This window comes from Chiloscyllium plagiosum, unplaced genomic scaffold (assembly GCF_037043375.1).
Source record: "Chiloscyllium plagiosum isolate Xiang-an unplaced genomic scaffold, Cpla_swu_hap1 HiC_scaffold_35, whole genome shotgun sequence".
Classification (NCBI taxonomy): domain Eukaryota; kingdom Metazoa; phylum Chordata; class Chondrichthyes; order Orectolobiformes; family Hemiscylliidae; genus Chiloscyllium; species Chiloscyllium plagiosum.
Genome location: NW_028270173.1, coordinates 3,911,631 through 3,931,478, shown reverse-complemented (window position 1 = coordinate 3,931,478; position 19,848 = coordinate 3,911,631). Strand labels below are relative to the sequence as shown.

The following is a 19,848-nucleotide window of genomic DNA, read 5'->3' as shown; positions in this document are numbered from 1 at the left end:
CTAGCCCCTCCCTTACTCCAATTGATGGCTGCCCTTTGTAAATTGATCTGTGCCATTTTACTGGTTCTCTCAGTCCTCAGAAGGGCTGCGACTTGCAGCTCTCTCTCCCTCTCTGTCCCTCTCCCTCGCTCTCTCCCTCTCTCTCTCTCTCCCTCGCTCTCTCTCTCTCCCTCGCTCTCTCTCTCTCTCCCTCGCTCTCTCTCTATCTCCCTCTCTCTCTCCCTATCTCCCTCTCTCTCCCTCTCCCTCTCTCTCTCCCTCTCCCTCTCTCTCTCTCTCCCACTCTCTCTCTCTCTCCCTCTCCCTCTCTCTCCCTCTCCCTCTCTCTCCCTCTATCTCCCTCTCTCTCTCTCTATCTCCCTCTCTCTATCCTCCTCTCTCTCTCTCTATCTCCCCCTCTCTGTCTCTCCCTCTCTCTCCCTCTCCCTCTCTCTATCTCCCTCTCTCTCTATCTCCCTCTCTCTATCTCCCTTTCTCTCCCTCTCCCTCTCCCTCTCTCTCCCTCCCTCTCTCTCTATCTCCCTCTCTCTCTATCTCCCTCTCCATCTCTCTCTATCTCCCTCTCTCTATCTCCCTGTCTCTCCCTCTCCCTCTATCTCCCTTTCTCTCTCTCTCCCTCTCCCTCTCTCTATCTCCCTCTCTCTCTATCTCCCTCCCTCTCTCTCTCTCTCTCCCTCTCTCTCTCTCTCCCTCTATCTCCCTCTCTGTTCCTCTCTCTCTCCCTCGCTCTCTCCCTCGCTCTCTCTCCCTCGCTCTCTCTCCCTCTCTCTCTCTCTCTCCCTCGCTCTCTCTCCCTCTCTCTCTCTCTCTCTCTCCCTCGCTCTCTATCTCCCTCTCTCTCCCACTCTCTCTCTCTCCCACTCTCTCTCTCTCCCTCTATCTCCCTCTCTCTCTCTCTATCTCCCTCTCTCTCTATCTCCCTCTCTCTATCCTCCTCTCTCTCTATCTCCCTCTCTCTATCCTCCTCTCTCTCTCTCTATCTCCCTCTCTCTATCCTCCTCTCTCTCTCTCTCTATCTCCCTCTCTCTATCCTCCTCTCTCTCTCTATCTCCCCCTCTCTGTTTCTCCCTCTCTGTCTATCTCCCTCTCTCTCCCTCTCCCTCTCTCTATCTCCCTCTCTCTCTATCTCCCTCTCTCTATCTCCCTTTCTCTCCCTCTCCCTCTATCTCCCTCTCTCTCTCCCTCTCTCTCTCACTCCCTCTCTCTCCCTCTCTCTCTCCCTCCCTCTCTCTCCCTCTCTCTCTCCCTCCCTCTCTCTCTATCTCCCTCTCTCTATCTCCCTGTCTCTCCCTCCCCCTCCCTCTCCCTCTCTCTCTCTCCCTCTCCCTCTATCTCCCTCTCTCTCTCTCTCTCCCTCTCTCCCTCTCTCTCTCTCTCTCCCTCTCTCCCTCTCTCTCTATCTCCCTCTCTCTCTATCTCCCCCCCTCTATCTCCCTCCCTCTCTCTCTCTCTCCCTCTCCCTCTATCTCCCTCTCTCTCTCTCCCTCTCTCTCTATCTCCCTCCCTCTCTCTCTCCCTCTCTCTCTATCTCCCTCTCTCTCTATCTCCCCCCCTCTCTCTATCTCCCTCCCTCTCCCTCCCTCTCTCTCCCCCTCTCCCTCTCCCTCTCTCTGCCTGTCTCTCTGAATACAGCAGCATGTCCAGCTTGTGTCAGGGACAGTTTCGAGGACAGCCTCTCTCTGCTGGATAGCTCTCTCCTATTTCCCATTGGATGTTGACCTTGCTTCTTGTGGAGGTGGTGGCCGGTGTCCCCTGTCTCCCTCAGCCTGGCCGTCTGTCAGTGATCACTCTGTGTTGGCTGTGAGCTGCCTCTAATCAGGGCCGTGTGACAACAACGACAAATTACTGACCTTCATTGGATGGGGCTTCGCGTGGAAGGAGAGACAGGTTGTGCTGCACTTTCTCGAGCTTTCGTTTGGCCACATTTGCAATATTATCACAGTTCTGGTCACCACCCTCCCAGAGGGACGCAGACACTTTGGAGAGGGTGCAGAAAAGGTTTACCAGGATGTTTGGTGATGAAGAAAGGTTAGAGAGACTGGGTTTGGGGATGCTGGGGTTGGACTGGGCTGTTCAAAATCCCACAACACCAGGTTGTAGTCCAACAGGTTTAGTTGGAAGCACTAGATTTCCGAGTTCCGAGCAACGCTCCGAAAGCTAGTGCTTCCAAATAAACCTGCTGGACTATGACCTGGTGTTGTGGGATTTTGAATTGAGGAGAGACTGGGTTTGTTTTCACGGGAATGCAGGAGGTTGAGGGATGACCTGATAGAAGTTTATAAGATTGTGAATGACATGGATAGGGTGAGCCTGATTCCCAGGGGGGAGGGGTCAGTTACTGTGGGACACAGGTTCAGGGTGTGAGGGGGGGGAGGGAGTTTAAAAGAGATGTGTGAGGCAGGTCTTTCACACAGAGGGTGGTGAGTGACTGGAACGTGCTGCCAGAGTGATGGTGGATACAGACACAGGAGCACCTGGACCGATACAGGATCCATATCCCTCCATTCCCTTCCTGTTCCTGTGAGTGAAGGCAGTTTCAGAATGGAAGGGCAAAATGTGGCAGCACGGGCTTGGAGGGCCGAAGGGCCTGTTCCTCTGCTGGATTGTTCTTTGTTTATTCTAAACCAAATCACATCAATCCTGACAGTGAGCTTCCCAATGCCGAGTGATGTTCCCACAGTGTGATCCTGTGGATCAGCTGGTGCCTGTATCTAACACACCGACAGACAGACAGGCAGGCAGGCAGACAGGCACACAGGCAGGCAGACAGACAGGCAGACAGGCAGGCAGACAGGCAGACAGACAGACAGACAGACAGGCACACAGGCAGGCAGACAGACAGGCAGACAGACAGGCAGGCAGATAGACAGGCAGACAGACAGACAGGCAGGAAGACAGACAGGCAGGCAGACAGGCAGGAAGACAGACAGGCAGGAAGACAGACAGACAGACAGGCAGGCAGGCAGATAGACAGACAGGCAGGCAGGCAGATAGACAGGCAGACAGACAGGCAGGCAGGCAGGCAGACATACAGGCAGACAGACAGGCAGACAGGCAGGAAGACAGACAGGCAGGCAGACAGGCAGGAAGACAGACAGGCAGACAGACAGACAGGCAGGCAGACAGGCAGGAAGACAGACAGACAGACAGGCAGGCAGGCAGGCAGGAAGACAGACAGGCAGGCAGACAGGCAGGAAGACAGACAGGCAGACAGACAGACAGGCAGGCAGGCCAACAGCCAGGCAGGCAGGCAGACAGGCAGGCAGGCAGACAGGCAGGAAGACAGACAGGCAGGCAGACAGGCAGGAAGACAGACAGACAGACAGGCAGGCAGGCAGACATACAGGCAGGCAGGCAGGCAGACAGACAGGCAGGCAGACAGGCAGGCAGGCAGGCAGACAGGCAGGCAGGCAGGCAGACAGGCAGACAGACAGGCGGGCAGACAGACAGGCGGGCAGACAGGCAGGCAGACAGATAGACAGGCAGACAGACAGGCGGGCAGGCAGGCAGGCAGACAGGCGGGCAGACAGGCAGGCAGACAGATAGACAGGCAGACAGACAGGCGGGCAGGCAGGCAGGCAGACAGGCAGGCAGACAGGCAGGCAGGCAGGCAGACAGACAGGCAGGCAGACAGGCAGTCAGACAGACAGGCGGGCAGACAGGCGGGCAGACAGGCAGACAGGCAGGCAGACAGACAGATAGGCAGGCAGACAGACAGGCAGGCAGACAGACAGACAGATAGGCAGACAGACAGGCAGGCCCAGGCAGACAGATAGGCAGACAGACAGGCAGACAGACAGATAGGCAGACAGGCAGGCAGGCCCAGGCAGACAGATAGACAGACAGACAGGAAGACAGACAGACAGGCAGACAGACAGACAGGCAGGCAGACTGGCAGGCCAGCAGACAGGCAGGCAGGCAGACAGACAGGCGGGCAGACAGACAGGCAGGCAGACAGACAGGAAGACAGACAGACAGAAAGACAGACAGACAGGCAGGCAGACAGACAGGCAGGCAGGCAGACAGACAGGCGGGCAGACAGACAGGCAGGCAGACAGACAGGAAGACAGACAGACAGAAAGACAGACAGACAGGCAGGCAGACAGGCAGGCCAGCAGACAGGCAGGCAGACAGACAGGCAGGCAGACAGGCAGGCAGACAGACAGACAGGCAGGCAGGCAGGCAGGCAGACAGACAGGCAGGAAGACAGACAGACAGGCAGGCTGACAGGCAGGCAGACAGACAGACAGGCAGGCCAACAGCCAGGCAGGCAGGCAGACAGGCAGACAGACAAGCAGGCTGACAGGCAGGCAGGCAGGCAGACCGACAGGCAGGCAGGCAGACCGACAGGCAGGCAGGCAGGCAGGCAGGCAGGCAGGCAGGCAGGCAGGCAGACAGACAGGCAAGCAGACTGACGGGCAGACAGACAGGCAGACAGACAGGCAGGCAGTCTGTGAGCTGTTTCCATGTGAGGATCTCTGAGGGAGTGGGTCCTGGAGCCACTGCAGTTTAGAAAGATGGGGAGGTGTTTGTACAGCACAGAAACAGACCCTTCGGCCCATCCAGCCCATATCGACCCTCATCCCAAACTCAACCAGGCCCGTATCCCTGCTCCAGGCCCGTATCCCTGCTCCAGGCCCGTATCCCTGCTCCAGGCCCGTATCCCTGCTCCAGGCCCGTATCCCTGCTCCTGGCCCGTATCCCTGCTCCAGGCCCGTATCCCTGCTCCAGGCCCGTATCCCTCCACACTGTTCCTGCTCCTGTATCTGTGCAAATGTCTTTTAAATGTTGGAACTGTCCCCACATCCACCACTCCTTCCAGAAGGTCCTTGCACACACGAACCCTCTGGGTAAAAATGTTGCCCCTCATGTCTTTTTCAAATCTCTCTCTCTCATCTTACCAACGTGCCCCCTCGTTTTGAAATCTCCCACCTTATGGAGGAGACACTTGTCTATTTATCCTATCTATGCCCCTCATGATTTTACAAACCTCTATAAGGTCACCCCTCAGCCTCCGACGCTCCAGGGAAAACAGCCCCAGCCTGTTCAGCCTCTCCCTGTAGCTCAGATCCTCCAATCCTGGCAACATCCTGGTCAATCTCTTCTGAACCCTCTCCAGCTTAATATCATCCTTCCTATAGCAGGATGACCAGACCTGGACACCGTATTCTAGAAGAGGCCTGACCAACATCCTGTACAACCTCAGCATGACGTCCCAACCCCTACACTCAAAGGGCTGAGCACTGAAGGTGTGTTTGTGCCAAACACCGACTTAACCGTCCTGCCTCCATGTGGCACAGTTGAAGGGTCTGAGAACCTGGGGGGACACAGAAGCTGTTTGCTCTTGGGGGGAGATTAGAAAAATCACAGGATTGTCACAGCACCAAATGAGGCCATTTAGTCCATCTCTCCTACACCAATTCTATCCCACATCTCCTGCCTTTTCCCATATCCCTGTATCCCATTTCCATCCAAATGACCATCCCATGCCCCTCTTAAATAAGCCTGGGATTCCCTCCCTAAGGGACATTGTGGGTCTACCCACAACACATGGACTGCAGCGGTTCAAGAAGGCAGCTCACCCCCACCTTCTCAAGGGGGGGGGCAACTAGGGACAGGGGCAGTAAATGCAGCTCACCCCCACCTTCTCAAGGGGGGCAACTAGGGACAGGGGCAGTAAATGCAGCTCACCCCCACCTTCTCAAGGGGGGCAACTAGGGACAGGGGCAGTAAATGCAGCTCACCCCCACCTTCTCAAGGGGGGGCAACTAGGGACAGGGGCAGTAAATGCAGCTCACCCCCACCTTCTCAAGGGGGGCAACTAGGGACAGGGGCAGTAAATGCAGCTCACCCCCACCTTCTCAAGGGGGGCAACTAGGGACAGGGGCAGTAAATGCAGCTCACCCCCACCTTCTCAAGGGGGGCAACTAGGGACAGGGGCAGTAAATGCAGCTCACCCCCACCTTCTCAAGGGGGCAACTAGGGACAGGGGCAGTAAATGCAGCTCACCCCCACCTTCTCAAGGGGGCAACTAGGGACAGGGGCAGTAAATGCAGCTCACCCCCACCTTCTCAAGGGGGGCAACTAGGGACAGGGGCAGTAAATGCAGCTCACCTCCACCTTCTCAAGGGGGGCAACTAGGGACAGGGGCAGTAAATGCAGCTCACCCCCACCTTCTCAAGGGGGCAACTAGGGACAGGGGCAGTAAATGCAGCTCACCCCCACCTTCTCAAGGGGGGCAACTAGGGACAGGGGCAGTAAATGCAGCTCACCCCCACCTTCTCAAGGGGGGCAACTAGGGACAGGGGCAGTAAATGCAGCTCACCCCCACCTTCTCAAGGGGGGCAACTAGGGACAAAGTGATAAACACTGGGCCCAGCCAGAAACTCCCACAGCCCGTGAGTGAATTAAAAAAAAATCAACTTGCCTCCCCCACCCACCCACACCCTCAGCAGTACATTCCACACCCTCACTACCCGCTGGGTGAGAAACTCTCTCCCTCACTTCACCCTCCCTCCATTTGTACATCCCTTTAAATCTACCCCCTCCTCGTTCCTGTTCCTTTTCCGAGTGGGAACAGCTTCTCCCTCTCTCCTCTCTCCTCTCTCCAGCAACCATCCCCCTCGATCAGATCTCCCTCTCCCAGCCTCAGCCTCTCCCAGAGAGAACGGGCCCTCTCTCCTCACTCAGAGACACGGTGAGGGGGTGTAGGGCTGAGGGAGGGGCAGATGGAGACTGGGGTAACCTGACGGAACTCTCCCTACTCAGGGAGTGCTCTCAATGCTGCAGAGTCATTCTAGCCCCTTCCACTGGGGAGGGGGCTGAGGGTCACTCAGGGAGGGACAGACGGAGGGAGGGAGTGAGGGAATGAAGGAGTGAGGGACAGAGGGAGTGAGGGACAGAGAGACTGAGCGAGGGAGGGACAGAGGGACGGAGGGACAATAGGTGCAGGAGTAGGCCATTCTGCCCTTCGAGCCAGCACCACCATTCAATATGATCATGGCTGATCATCCTTAATCAGTATCCTGTTCCTGCCTTATCCCCATAACCCCTGATTCCACTATCTTTGAGAGCTCTATCCAACTCTTTCTTAAACAAATTCAGAGACTGAGCCTCCACTGCCCTCTGGGGCAGAGCATTCCACACAGCCACCACTCTCTGGGTGAAGAAGTTTCTCCTCATCTCTGTCCTAAATGGTCTACCCCGTATTTTTAAGCTGTGTCCTCTGGTTCGGCACTCACCCATTAGTGGAAACATGTTTCCTGCCTCCAGAGTGTCCAATCCTTTAATAATCTTATATGTCTCAATCAGATCCCCTCTCAGTCTTCTAAACTCAAGGGTATACAAGCCCAGTCGCTCCAGTCTTTCAGTGTAAGGTAATCCCACCATTCCAGGAATTGACCTCGTGAACCTACGCTGCACTCCCTCAATAGCCAGAATGTCTTTCCTCAAATTTGGAGACCAGAACTGCACACAATACTCCAGGTGTGGTCTCACCAGGGCCCTGTACAGCTGCAGAAGCACCTCTTTGCTTCTATACTCAATCCCTCTTGTTATGAAGGCCAGCATGCTATTAGCCTTCTTCACTACCTGCTGTACCTGCATGCTTACCTTCATTGACTGGTGTACAAGAACACCCAGATCTCTCTGTACTGCCCCTTTACCTAAATTGATTCCATTTAGGTAGTAATCTGCCTTCCTGTTCTTGCCACCAAAGTGGATAACCATACATTTATCCACATTAAACTGCATCTGCCATGCATCTGACCACTCACCTAACCTGTCCAGGTCACCCTGTAATCTCCTAACCTCCTCATCAATTTCACCCTGCCACCCAGCTTTGTATCATCAGCAAATTTGCTAATGTTATTGCTGATACCATCTTCTATATCATTAACATATATTGTAAAAAGCTGCGGTCCCAGTACTGATCCCTGTGGTACCCCACTGGTCACTGCCTGCCATTCCGAAAGGGAGCTGTTTATCACTACTCTTTGTTTCCTGTCAGCCAACCAACTTTCAATCCAAGATGGTACTTTGCCCCCAATACCATGCGCCCTAATTTTACTCACTAACCTCCTATGTGGTACTTTATCAAAAGCTTTCTGAAAGTCCAGGTACACTACATCCACTGGATTTCCCTTGTCCATCTTCAGAGTTACATCCTCAAAACATTCCAGAAGATTAGTCAAGCATGATTTCCCCTTCATAAATCCATGCTGACTCTGACCTATCCTGTTACTACTATCCAGATGTGCCGTAATTTCATCCTTTATAATAGACTCCAGCATCTTTCCCACCACTGAGGTCAGACTAACTGGTCTATAATTTCCTGTTTTCTCTCGCCCACCTTTCTTAAAAAGTGGTACAACATTAGCCACCCTCCAATCCACAGGAATTGATCCCGAATCTATCGAACTCTGGAAAATAATCACCAACGCATCCACGATTTCCCGAGCCACCTCCTTCAGTACCCTGGGATGCAGGCCCCGGAGACTTATCAACCTTCAGACCTAACAGTCTCTCCAACACCAAATCCTGGCAAATATAAATTCCCTTAAGCTCAGGTCCTTCAGCCACTGTTACCTCGGGGAGATTGCTTGTGTCTTCCCCAGTGAACACAGATCTGAAGTACCCATTTAATTCTTCTGCCATTTCTTTGTTCCCTGTAATATATTCCCCTGTTTCTGTCTTCAAGGGCCCAATTTTAGTCCTAACCATTTTTTTTGCCTTTCACATACCTAAAAAAGCTTTTACTATCCTCCTTTATATTATTGGCCAGTTTACCTTCGTACCTCATTTTTCCTCTGTGTATTTCCTTCTTAGTAATCCTCTGTTGCTCTTTAAAAGCTTCCCAGTCCTCAGTTTTCCCACTTATCTTTGCTATGTTATACTTTTTCTCTTTTAACTTTATATGTTTCTTTACTTCCCTCGACAGCCACGGCCGCCCCTGCCTCCTCCTGGGATCTTTCTTCCTTTTAGGAATGAACTGATCCTGCAACTTCTGCATTATACACAGAAATATCCGCCATTGTTCCTCCACGGTCATCCCTGCTAAGGTATTGCACCATTGAACTTTGGTCAGCTTCTCCCTCATAGCTCCATAGTTCCCTTTATTCAACAGAAATATTGTCACTTCCGACTGTACCCTCTCCCTCTCAAATTGCAGATTGAAGCTTAATGTATTAACAGAGAGACTGAGGGAGGGAGGGAGGGACAGAGGGAGTGAAGGGTGAGAGAGGGATAGAGGAGTGAGGGACAGAGGGAGTGAGGCAGAGATGGAATGAGGGACAGAGGGAGTGAGGGAGGGATGGAGTGAGGGAGGGATGGAGTGAGGGACAGAGGGAGTGAGGGAGAGATGGACTAAGGGACAGAGGGAGTGAGGGAGGGATAGAGGAGTGAGGGAGGGATAGAGGAGTGAGGGAGAGATGGAGAGAGGCAGAGAGGGACGGAGGGACAGAGGGAGGGATAGAGGAGTGAGGGAGGGATAGAGGAGTGAGGGAGAGAGGGAGTGAGGGAGAGATGGAGTGAAGGACGGAGAGAGGGACAGAGGGAGTGAGGGAGAGAGGGAGTGAGGGATGGAGAGAGGGAGTGAGGGACAGAGAGAGTGAGGGACAGAGAGAGTGAGGGACAGAGAGAGTGAAGGAGAGATGGAGGGAGGGACAGAGAGAGTGAGGGAGGGATGGAGTGAGGGACAGAGGAAGTGAGGGACAGAGGGAGGGATAGAGGAGTGAGGGACAGAGGGAGTGAGGGAGAGATGAACTGAGGGAGAGAGGGACAGAGGGAGGATGAGAGGGAGAGAGGGACAGAGGGAGTGAGGGACAGAGGGACAGAGGGAGGGATAGAGGAGTGAGGGACAGAGGGAATGAGTGAGGGACAGACGGAGTGAGGGACAGACGGAGTGAGGGAGAGATGGAGTGAGGGACAGAGAGAGTGGGGGAGTGAGGGAGAGAGGGAGTGGGGGAGAGAGGGAGTGGGGGAGAGAGGGAGTGGGGGAGAGAGGGAGTGTGGGGAGAGAGGGAGTGAGGGAGAGAGGGAGGGTGAGAGGGAGAGAGGGACAGAGGGAGGGATAGAGGGAGTGAGGGACAGAGGGAGTGAGGGAGGGATAGAGGAGTGAGGGAGAGAGGCAGGGAGGGACGGAGGGACAGAGGGAGGGATAGAGGAGTGAGGGACAGAGGAAGTGAGTGAGGGACAGACGGAGTGAGGGAGAGAGGGAGAGATGGAGTGAGGGACAGAGTGGGGGAGAGAGGGAGTGAGGGAGTGAGGGACAGAGAGAGTGGGGAGAGAGGGAGAGAGGGAGTGGGGAGAGAGGGAGTGGGGAGAGAGGGAGTGAGGGAGAGAGGGACAGAGAGAGTGAGACAGAGAGAGTGGGGAGAGAGGGAGTGAGGGAGAGATGGAGTGAGGGACAGAGAGAGTGAAGGAGAGATGGAGTGAGGGACAAAGGGACAGAGGGAGTGAGGGAGAGAGGGAGGGATTAGATTAGATTAGATTAGATGAGATTACATTACAGTGTGGAAACAGGCCCTTCGGCCCAACAAGTCCACACCGACCCGCCGAAGCGTAACCCACCCATACCCCTACATTTACCCCTTACCTAACACTACGGGCAATTTAGGGCCAGTTCACCTGACCCGGCACATCTTTGGACTGTGGGAGGAAACCGGAGCACCCGGAGGAAACCCACGCAGACACGGGGAGAATGTGCAAACGCCACACAGTCAGTCGCCTGAGGCGGGAATTGAACCTGGGTCTCTGGCGCTGTGAGGCAGCAGTGCTAACCATTGTGCCACCGTGCCGCCCACAAGGGAGTGAGGGACAGAGAGAGGGAGTGAGGGACAGAGAGAGTGGGGGAGTGAGGGAGAGAGGGACAGGGGGAGTGAGGGAGAGAGGGACAGAGAGAGTGGGAGTGAGGGAGAGATGGAGTGAGGAAGGGAGAGATGGAGTGAGGGACGGAGAGAGGGAGTGAGGGACAGAGAGAGAGGGACAGAGGGAGTGAGGGAGTGAGGGACAGAGAGTGAAGGAGAGATGGAGTGAGGGACAGGGGAATGAGGGACAGAGGGAGTGATGGAGTGAGGGACAGAGATGGAGTGAGGGACAGAGATGGAGTGAGGGACAGAGAGAGTGATGGAGTGCGTGACAGAGGGAGAGAGAGGGAGTGAGGGACAGAGAGAGAGAGGGAGGGAGAGAGAGGGAGAGAGAGGGAGAGAGGGAGAGAGGGAGTGAGGGAGTGAGGGAGTGAGGAGAGATGGATGGATGGATGGATGGAGGGAGTGAGGGAGTCGGGTATATTATTGGCCCACTCAGTGGGATAGTATCGGCCGTCCCGGGGGTGAGGGGCCGAGTTGCCGCAGTGCGGGCAATGGGAGGAGAAGCAGCAGCAGCAGCAGCAGCAGCAGTGTGCTGGTACAGAGCCAGCTCCTCCCGCCTCTCTCAGTCTCTGTGTTATATTCCCCCCCTCCCCCTCCCTCCTCCCTATCTCCCTCCCCCCACCCCCTCTCTCTGTTATATACCCCCCAGCCCCGGGATATTTACCCCCCCACCCCCTCCCTCCTCCCTATCTCCCTCCCCCCCACCCCCTCTCTCTGTTATATACCCCCCACCCCCTCTCTCTGTTATATCCCCTCTCTCTCTCTCTCTCTGTTGTACCCCCAGCCACCCCCCCCTCATGTCTGACCCGCCTCTACCTCTGACTCGGCAGTTCCGCGCTTCCATCTCCATCTCTCTATCTCGCTCTCGCTGCCTCTCGGTCTATCCTTCCCGGTGTCTGTCTGTCTCTCCCCCTCCCTCTCTCTCTCTCTCTCTCTCTCTCTCCCTCCCCCCCTCTCTCTGCCTGTCATGTCTCTCTGTTGCTCCATCGGCCGGGTTTTCTCTCTGTGTCCTTGTGTATACAGTGTTCCTGTCTCTGTGTGTGTGCATCTGTCTGTGTAGATATATCTCTCTATCTCCGTGTCTGTGTGTATGTAGATATCTCTATCTCTGCGTGCATGTGCACATATCTTCCTATCTCTCCCTCTCGCCCTGTTTTCTGTGCCTGTGTCCATCCACTGTGTATATATCTGTCTCCCTGTGTGTGTGTGTCCCTGTGTATATATCTGTGTCTCCCTGTGTGTGTGTGTCCCTGTGTATATATCTGTCTCTCCCTGTGTGTGTGTCCCTGTGTATATATCTGTCTCTCCCTGGGTGTGTGTGTGTGTGTGTGTGTGTCTCTCCCTCTCTCCCTGTTTTCAGTATGTGTCCCTGTGTATATATCTGTCTCTCCCTGTGTGTGTGTACCTGTGTATATATCTGTCTGTGTGTGTGTGTGTGTGTGTCTGTGTCCCAGTGTATATATCTGTCAATGTCTCTCTCTCTCCCTGTTTTCAGTGTGTGTCCCAGTGTATATATCTGTCTCTCCCTGTGTATGTGTCCCTGTGTATATATCTGTCATTCCCTCCCTCCCTGTTTTCAGTGTGTCCCTATGTATATATCTGTCTCTCCCTGTGTGTGTGTCCCTGTGGAAATATCTGTCACTCCCTGTGTGTGTCCGTCCCAGTGTATATATCTGTCTCTCCCTGTGTATGTGTCCCTGTGTATATATCTGTCATTCCCTCTCTCCCTGTGTGTGTTTCCCTGTGTATATATCTGTCTCTCCCTGTGTGTGGGTCCCTGTGTCTATATCTGTCTCTCCCTGTGTGTGGGTCCCTGTGTCTATATCTGTCACTCCCTCTCTCCCTGTTTTCAGTGTGAGTATCCCTGTGTATATATCTGTCACTCCCTGTGTGTGAGTGTGTATGTGTGTCCCTGTGTATATATCTGTAATTCCCTCTCTCCCTGTTTTCAGTGTGTACCTGTGTATATATCTGTCACTCCCTGTGTGTGTGTGTGTATACCTGTGTATATATCTGTCACTCCCTGTGTGTGTGTACCTGTGTATATATCTGTCACTCCCGGTGTGTCTGTGTCCCTATGTATATATCTGTCTCTCCGTGTGTGTGTCCCTGTGTATATATTTGTCTCTCCCTCTCTCCCTGTTTTCAGTGTGTACCTGTGTATATATTTGTCTCACCCTGTGTGCGTTTGCCCTAGTGTATATATCTGTCTCTCCTTGTGTGTATCCCTGTGTATATATCTGTCACTCCCTCTCTCCCTGTTTTCAGTGTGTCCCTATGTATATATCTGTCTCTCCGTGTGTGTGTGTGTGTGTGTGTGTGTCCCTGTGTATATATCCCTGTGTATATATCTGTCTCTCCCTGATTTCAGTGTGTCCCAGTGTGTGTATATATATCTGTCTCTCCCTGTGTGTGTGTGTCCCTGTGTATATATTTGTCATTCCCTCTCTCCCTGTGTGTGTGTCCCGATGTATATATCTGTCTGTCTGTCTGTGTGTGTGTGTGTGTGTGTGTGTCCCTGTGTATATATCTGTCTCTCCCTGTGTGTGTGTCCCTGTGTATATATCTGTCTCTCCCTGTGTGTGTGTCCCTGTGTATATATCTGTCTCTCCATGTGTCTATCCCAGTGTAAACATCTGTCTCTCCCTGTTTTCTGTGTGTGTGTGTGTGTGTCCCTGTGTATATATCTGTCACTCCCTGTGTGTGTGTACCTGTGTATATATCTGTCACTCCCGGTGTGTGTGTGTGTCCCTGTGTATATATCTGACACTCCCTCTCTCCCTGTTTTCAGTGTGTGTATCCATGTGTATATATCTGTCTCTCCCTCTCTCCCTGTTTTCAGTGTGTCCCTGTGTATATATCTGTCTCTCCCTGTGTGTGTGTCCCTGTGTATATATCTGTCACTCCCTGTGTGTGTGTGTCCCTGTGTATATATCTGTCTCTCGCTGTGTGTGTGTGTCCCTGTGTAGAAATCTGTCTCTCCATGTGTCTATCCCAGTGTAAATATCTGTCTCTCCCTGTTTTCTGTGTGTGTGTGTGTGTGTCCCTGTGTATATATCTGTCACTTCCTGTGTGTGTGTACCTGTGTATATATCTGTCACTCCCTGTGTGTGTGTGTACATGTGTATATATCTGTCACTCCCTGTGTGTGTGTGTACCTGTGTATATATCTGTCACTCCCTGTGTGTGTGTCCCTATGTATATATCTGTCTCTCCCTGTGTTTGTGTGTGTCCCTGTGTATATATTTGTCTCTCCCTCTCTCCCTGTTTTCAGTGTGTACCTGTGTATATATCTGTCTCACCCTGTGTGCGTTTGCCCTTGTGTATATATCTGTCTCTCCTTGTGTGTATCCCTGTGTATATATCTGTCACTCCCTCTCTCCCTGTTTTCAGTGTGTGTATCCCTGTGTATATATCTGTCTCTCCCTCTCTCCCTGTTTTCAGTGTGTCCCTGTGTATATATCTGTCACTCCCTGTGTGTGTGTGTGTGTACCTGTGTATATATCTGTCTCTCCCTGTGTATGTGTCCCTGTGTATATATCTGTCATTCCCTCTCTCCCTGTGTGTGTGTCCCTATGTATATATCTGTCTCTCCTTGTGTGTGTCCCTGTGTATGTATCTGTCTCTCCCTGTTTTCAGTGTGTACCTGTGTATATATCTGTCACTCCCTGTGTGTGTGTGTACCTGTGTATATATCTGTCTCTCCCTCTCTCCCTGTTTTCAGTGTGTCCCTGTGTATATATCCCTGTGTATATATCTGTCTCTCCCTGTTTTCAGTATGTCCCTGTGTATATATCCCTGTGTATATATCTGTCTCTCCCTGTTTTCAGTGTGTCCCAGTGTGTATATATATCTGTCTCTCCCTGTGTGTGTGTCCCTATGTATATATCTGTCTCTCCCAGTGTGTGTGTCCCTGTGTATATATCTGTCTCTCCCTGTGTGTGTGTGTGTCCCTGTGTATATATCTGTCTCTCCCTCTGTCCCATTTTTCTCTGTGTGTGTGTGTGTCCCAGTGTATATATCTGTCTCTCCCTGTGTTTGTGTGTGTCCCTGTGTATATATCTGTCACTCCGTGTGTGTCTCTATGTATCTATCTGTCTCTCCGTGTGTGTGTATGTCCCTGTGTACTGTGTATATATCTGTCTGTCCCTCTCTCCCTGTGTGTGTCCCTGTGTATATATCTGTCTCTCCCTGTGTGTGTGTCCCTATGTATATATCTGTCTCTCCCTGTGTGTGTGTCCCTGTGTATATATCTGTCTCTCCCTGTGTGTGTGTGTGTCCCTGTGTATACATCTGTCACTCCCTGTGTGTGTGTGTACCTGTGTATATATCTGTCACTCCCGGTGTGTCTGTGTCCCTGTGTATATATCTGTCTCTCCCTCTCTCCCTGTGTGTGTGTCCCTATGTGTATATCTGTCTCTCCCTGTGTGTGTGTGTGTGTGTGCGCGTGTGTCCCTGTGTATATATCTGTCTCTCCCTGTGTGTGTGTGTCCCCCAGTGTATATATCTGTCTCTCCCTGTGTGTGTGTGTGCGTGCGCGTGTGTCCCTGTGTATATATCTGTCTCTCCCTGTGTGTGTGTCCCTGTGTATATATCTGTCTCTCCCTGTGTGTGTGTCCCTGTGTATATATCTGTCTCTCCCTGTGTGTGTGTGTGTGTCCCTGTGTATATATCTGTCTCTCCCTGTGTTTGTGTGTGTCCCTGTGTATATATCTGTCACTCCGTGTGTGTCTCTATGTATCTATCTGTCTCTCCGTGTGTGTGTATGTCCCTGTGTACTGTGTATATATCTGTCTGTCCCTCTCTCCCTGTGTGTGTCCCTGTGTATATTTCTGTCTCTCCCTGTGTGTGTGTGTGTCCCTGTGTATATATCTGTCTCTCCCTGTGTGTATCCCTATGTATATATCTGTCTCTCCCTCTCTCCCTGTTTTCAGTGTGTCCCTGTATATATCTGTCTCTCCCTGTGTGTGTCCCTGTGTAATGTATCGGTCTCTCCCTGTGTGTGTCCCTGTGAAAATATCTGTCTCTCCCTGTGTGTGTGTGTCCCAGTGTGTATATCTGTCTCTCCCTGTGTGTATCCCTGTGTATATATCTGTCTCTCCCTCTCTCCCTGTTTTCAGTGTGTCCCAGCGTATATATCTGTCTCTCCCTGTGTGTGTGTGTCCCTGTATATATATCTGTCTCTCCCTGTGTGTGTATGTCCCTGTGTACTGTGTATATATCCGTCTGTCCCTCTTTCCCTGTGTGTGTGTCCCTGTGTATATTTCTGTCTCTCCCTGTGTGTGTGTGTCCCTGTGTATATATCTGTCTCTCCCTGTGTATATATCTGTCTCTCCCTCTCTCCCTGTTTTCAGTGTGAGTATCCCTGTGTATATATCTGTCACTCCCTGTGTGTGTGTGTATGTGTGTCCCTGTGTATATATCTGTCATTCCCTCTCTCCCTGTTTTCAGTGTGTACCTGTGTATATATCTGTCACTCCCTGTGTGTGTGTGTATACCTGTGTATATATCTGGCACTCCCTGTGTGTGTGTACCTGTGTATATATCTGTCTCTCCCTGTGTGTGTGTCCCTGTGTATATATCTGTCTCTCCATGTGTCTATCCCAGTGTAAACATCTGTCTCTCCCTGTTTTCTGTGTGTGTGTGTGTGTGTGTGTGTGTGTGTCCCTGTGTATATATCTGTCACTCCCTGTGTGTGTGTACCTGTGTAGATATCTGTCACTCCCGGTGTGTGTGTGTCCCTGTGTATATATCTGTCACTCCCTCTCTCCCTGTTTTCAGTGTGTGTATCCCTGTGTATATATCTGTCTCTCCCTCTCTCCCTGTTTTCAGTGTGTCCCTGTGTATATATCTGTCTCTCCCTGTGTGTGTGTCCCTGTGTATATATCTGTCACTCCCTGTGTGTGTGTGTGTCCCTGTGTATATATCTGTCTCTCGCTGTGTGTGTGTGTCCCTGTGTAGAAATCTGTCTCTCCATGTGTCTATCCCAGTGTAAATATCTGTCTCTCCCTGTTTTCTGTGTGTGTGTGTGTCCCTGTGTATATATCTGTCACTCCCTGTGTGTGTGTGTACCTGTGTATATATCTGTCACTCCGTGTGTGTGTGTCCCTATGTATATATCTGTCTCTCCCTGTGTTTGTATGTGTCCCTGTGTATATATTTGTCTCTCCCTCTCTCCCTGTTTTCAGTGTGTACCTGTGTATATATCTGTCTCACCCTGTGTGCGTTTGCCCTTGTGTATATATCTGTCTCTCCTTGTGTGTATCCCTGTGTATATATCTGTCACTCCCTCTCTCCCTGTTTTCAGTGTGTGTATCCCTGTGTATATATCTGTCTCTCCCTCTCTCCCTGTTTTCAGTGTGTCCCAGCGTATATATCTGTCTCTCCCTGTGTGTGTGTGTCCCTGTGTATATATCTGTCTCTCCCTGTGTGTGTATGTCCCTGTGTACTGTGTATATATCCGTCTGTCCCTCTTTCCCTGTGTGTGTGTCCCTGTGTATATTTCTGTCTCTCCCTGTGTGTGTGTGTCCCTGTATATATATCTGTCTCTCCCTGTGTGTATCCCTGGGTATATATCTGTCTCTCCCTCTCTCCCTGTTTTCAGTGTGAGTATCCCTGTGTATATATCTGTCACTCCCTGTGTGTGTGTGTATGTGTGTCCCTGTGTATATATCTGTCATTCCCTCTCTCCCTGTTTTCAGTGTGTACCTGTGTATATATCTGTCACTCCCTGTGTGTGTGTGTGTGTATACCTGTGTATATATCTGGCACTCCCTGTGTGTGTGTACCTGTGTATATATCTGTCTCTCCCTGTGTGTGTGTCCCTGTGTATATATCTGTCTCTCCATGTGTCTATCCCAGTGTAAACATCTGTCTCTCCCTGTTTTCTGTGTGTGTGTGTGTGTGTGTGTGTGTGTCCCTGTGTATATATCTGTCACTCCCTGTGTGTGTGTACCTGTGTAGATATCTGTCACTCCCGGTGTGTGTGTGTCCCTGTGTATATATCTGTCACTCCCTCTCTCCCTGTTTTCAGTGTGTGTATCCCTGTGTATATATCTGTCTCTCCCTCGCTCCCTGTTTTCAGTGTGTCCCTGTGTATATATCTGTCTCTCCCTGTGTGTGTGTCCCTGTGTATATATCTGTCACTCCCTGTGTGTGTGTGTGTGTCCCTGTGTATATATCTGTCTCTCGCTGTGTGTGTGTGTCCCTGTGTAGAAATCTGTCTCTCCATGTGTCTATCCCAGTGTAAATATCTGTCTCTCCCTGTTTTCTGTGTGTGTGTGTGTGTGTGTCCCTGTGTATATATCTGTCACTCCCTGTGTGTGTGTGTACCTGTGTATATATCTGTCACTCCGTGTGTGTGTGTCCCTATGTATATATCTGTCTCTCCCTGTGTTTGTGTGTGTCCCTGTGTATATATTTGTCTCTCCCTCTCTCCCTGTTTTCAGTGTGTACCTGTGTATATATCTGTCTCACCCTGTGTGCGTTTGCCCTTGTGTATATATCTGTCTCTCCTTGTGTGTATCCCTGTGTATATATCTGTCACTCCCTCTCTCCCTGTTTTCAGTGTGTGTATCCCTGTGTATATATCTGTCTCTCCCTCTCTCCCTGTTTTCAGTGTGTCCCTGTGTATATATCTGTCACTCCCTGTGTGTGTGTGTGTGTACCTGTGTATATATCTGTCTCTCCCTGTGTATGTGTCCCTGTGTATATATCTGTCATTCCCTCTCTCCCTGTGTGTGTGTCCCTATGTATATATCTGTCTCTCCTTGTGTGTGTCCCTGTGTATGTATCTGTCTCTCCCTGTTTTCAGTGTGTACCTGTGTATATATCTGTCACTCCCTGTGTGTGTGTGTACCTGTGTATATATCTGTCTCTCCCTCTCTCCCTGTTTTCAGTGTGTCCCTGTGTATATATCCCTGTGTATATATCTGTCTCTCCCTGTTTTCAGTATGTCCCTGTGTATATATCCCTGTGTATATATCTGTCTCTCCCTGTTTTCAGTGTGTCCCAGTGTGTATATATATCTGTCTCTCCCTGTGTGTGTGTCCCTATGTATATATCTGTCTCTCCCTGTGTGTGTGTCCCTGTGTATATATCTGTCTCTCCCTGTGTGTGTGTGTGTCCCTGTGTATATATCTGTCTCTCCCTGTGTATGTGTCCCTGTGTATATATCTGTCTCTCCCTCTGTCCCATTTTTCTCTGTGTGTGTGTGTCCCTGTGTATATATCTGTCTCTCCCTGTGTGTGTGTGTGTCCCTGTGTATATATCTGTCACTCCCTGTGTGTGTGTGTACCTGTGTATATATCTGTCACTCCCGGTGTGTCTGTGTCCCTATGTATATATCTGTCTCTCCGTGTGTGTGTGTCCCTGTGTATATATCTGTCTCTCCCTCTCTCCCTGTGTGTGTGTCCCTATGTGTATATCTGTCTCTCCCTGTGTGTGTGTGTGCGCGTGTTTCCTTGTGTATATATCTGTCTCTCCCTGTGTGTGTGTCCCTGTGTATATATCTGTCTCTCCCTGTGTGTGTGTGTGTCCCTGTGTATATATCTGTCTCTCCCTCTGTCCCATTTTTTTCTGTGTGTGTGTGTCCCAGTGTATATATCTGTCTCTCCCTGTGTTTGTGTGTGTCCCTGTGTATATATCTGTCACTCCGTGTGTGTCTCTATGTATCTATCTGTCTCTCCGTGTGTGTGTATGTCCCTGTGTACTGTGTATATATCTGTCTGTCCCTCTCTCCCTGTGTGTGTCCCTGTGTATATTTCTGTCTCTCCCTGTGTGTGTGTGTCCCTGTGTATATATCTGTCTCTCCCTGTGTGTATCCCTATGTATATATCTGTCTCTCCCTCTCTCCCTGTTTTCAGTGTGTCCCTGTATATATCTGTCTCTCCCTGTGTGTGTGTCCCTGTGTAATGTATCGGTCTCTCCCTGTGTGTGTCCCTGTGTAATGTATCGGTCTCTCCCTGTGTGTGTCCCTGTG

The 19,848-nt window shown here is 51.4% G+C and overlaps 1 protein-coding gene and 1 long non-coding RNA gene across 5 annotated transcripts in view; one reads left to right on the top strand and one right to left on the bottom strand.

The window, feature by feature from the left end:
- LOC148139989 (uncharacterized) overlaps positions 1 to 6,081 on the bottom strand; it is a 296,390-nt gene extending 290,309 nt beyond the window's left edge. The window contains exons 1-2 of the long non-coding RNA XR_015752995.1: positions 6,016 to 6,081; positions 5,589 to 5,804 (exon numbers count right to left, since the gene is read on the bottom strand). This is a non-coding gene — a long non-coding RNA (uncharacterized LOC148139989). The remainder of the gene's footprint in view (positions 1 to 5,588; positions 5,805 to 6,015) is intronic.
- LOC122547321 (beta-1,3-galactosyltransferase 9-like) overlaps positions 1 to 19,848 on the top strand; it is a 159,327-nt gene that overhangs the window by 126,128 nt on the left and 13,351 nt on the right. The window contains exon 1 of one of the 4 annotated variants that reach the window (XM_087979135.1): positions 8,616 to 9,059. The exons of 2 other annotated variants lie outside the window; for them this stretch is intronic. The gene's annotated coding sequence lies outside the window, so the exon portion shown is untranslated. Of the gene's footprint in view, positions 1 to 8,615; positions 9,060 to 11,328; positions 11,404 to 19,848 lie in introns of those variants that run through there. One more of the 4 variants, XM_087979136.1, reaches the window with a different exon arrangement.